Source organism: Sturnira hondurensis, unplaced genomic scaffold, assembly GCF_014824575.4.
Source record: "Sturnira hondurensis isolate 20B ecotype Veracruz unplaced genomic scaffold, ASM1482457v3 Scaffold0005626, whole genome shotgun sequence".
In the NCBI taxonomy this organism is placed as follows: Eukaryota; Metazoa; Chordata; class Mammalia; order Chiroptera; family Phyllostomidae; genus Sturnira; species Sturnira hondurensis.
This window is the reverse complement of record NW_028078257.1, coordinates 8133-10244: the sequence shown is the minus strand read 5'-3', so window position 1 is coordinate 10244 and position 2112 is coordinate 8133. Positions and strand designations below refer to the sequence as shown.

At 49.6% G+C, this 2112-nt stretch overlaps 1 pseudogene; it reads left to right on the top strand.

The window, feature by feature from the left end:
* Positions 1-209: 209 nt before the first annotated feature.
* On the top strand, positions 210-835 carry LOC118988049 (histone chaperone ASF1B-like; annotated as a pseudogene).
* The last annotated feature ends 1277 nt before the right edge of the window (positions 836-2112 follow it).

Below are 2112 nucleotides of genomic sequence, written 5' to 3'. Positions count from 1 at the left end.
TTTTCATTCCCACTTCATTTGTGGAGATCTGAATCCAGTTTGATCCACACAAGTGTGCGAGTCCAGGGAATTTAATGTGAGGATTTTTGTATCAGCCCATGGACACACAGGAAGGGGCAGGTTTCATGGACAATAATGTCCCCATGACCCTATGGGACCCAGATGTGGGCTCTGCCACAGCTCTGGCGTCAGCTGCTTCCTGCAAGGCAATGTCCAAGGTGTCAGCGCTCAACGCATTGATGTTACAGAAGGTGAGCCCTTTCCACACACCTTTCTGGTTCAAGATCAGCTTCAAGTGCAGCAAGGCTCCTGTAGACTGCCTGAAGTAGATGATTCATGTCAGTCCCGCTCAGAGTGAAGAGTATGATCGAACCTTGGACTCATTGCTGGTTGGCCCTGTCCCAGCAGGGAGACACGTGTTTGTATTTGAAGACGATGTCCCCAACCCACCCCTCATCCCTGAGAGTGCCACCACTGGTGTGACAGTGGGTCTCATCACATTTACCTACCATGGCAGAGGGAGCTCTTCCATGTGACTACTAAGTCAACAATGAGAACCATGACTCAGAGATGCAGAGGAACCTGCCCCCATGCCAGACTTCTCTCAGCGCCAATGGAACATCATGGCCACACATCCTTGGGTAATGTGTTTCCACATCAGCTGGGGCAACAATATGGACAACTGGCAGCCATAGAGAACCAAGACCCTGCCCTAAGCTGCAGCCCTCCCCTCTGAAGTAACTGCATTCATTTCAAATGCCTGGGGCTCCCTGGCTGTGTGCCTGGCCTCCTCCCCCAAGGACTTCATAGATGCTACCTAACTGGGGAGTTCTAGGCCCTCCCCGGGCCAAACCAGGACAACAGCCAGACTCCCCACACACCTAGAGGTGGTAGTCAGACCTCCTGGAAAGCCTGTGGGGACCATCTGCAAAACCTTGAAGCCATCAACTATATTCAGGCCTGTCAAACTCGTCCTAAAGGAAAGGATGAGCCTCAGGTCTCTAGCAGCCATAGCCCAGCTGGATTATCTCAGCTTTACTTTCCAGCCCGACCCAAATCAGGCACTTCAGTTCTTAATTATCTCTAACTTATGTCTTTCTGTCTTCCACACACAAGCCTTGTGTCACCATACTTCTTCATAAACACCACTGACCCAGAGCTCTTCCCACACACTTCCTGGCCTGCCTCCAGGCTTTCTTGGCCAGTGGCTGGCAAGCGTCTGGTGCTGTTGGGCCAAAGGCTCTGTCATTCCTTTCCTTTTCCAAACATCTGATGGGTCCACCCTGCTTCCTGGAGTCCCTCAGAACCTGTGTTAGAAGCTGGACTGGGACACATTTTCTGTCTTTTTCCCAGGATGTACTTAGGCCTTTTCAATCCAGGAGCCCCGGGAAAACTACTGCAAAGTGTGATCAGGGGAGATGCTGAGGAATGATGGTTGGCACTTCCTCTCAGTCACAACCACCTGTCTTTCCTCTAACTGGATCTGGGTTTCCCTGGAGGCTGCTCCTGCAGGGAGATGGCCTGTTGGAGTGACCAACCACACTCTGTCTCAGTGTAAGCATCACGGCCTCTCCATCTCAAGCCACTGCCATCTGCCCTCTGGTAAGACTTCCTTCTCATGAGGCCACAGAGTGATGCTGGCACGGGGGTCAGTAAGAACCTAGAAAACCTCCCACCCGTCCATGCTCTTTGACACATTCTCTATACTCTCTCTGCTATGTGGAGGCTGCTGTGATTACAGATGATATACTAAAAGCTTTTTCAATTTTAAATATGCTTGGTGGGTAAAAATTATAAATACATAAAGTGAGAGCTGTGGAAAATTTTACCCGCATTAAGTGCTCTGGTCTCCCTCTGGCTGTTACAATTAAGATTTTGGAATGAGTGGCTTTTTGGATTCACAAATTATAAACAGAAGCAATAAACCAAAGACACCATTTCCTTGTGGATGACCTGTGAGAGAAGGGAAAACATAAAAAAACAAACAAACCAACACTGCATACTCCAAGCTCTGGGAGAGGAGATGAAAACACGTAGGGAATACATTTTCCAGGCCCTGCTGCATGAGCCCTCAGTGCAAGGATGAGGAAGCATGTTCAGAACCTGGAGGGA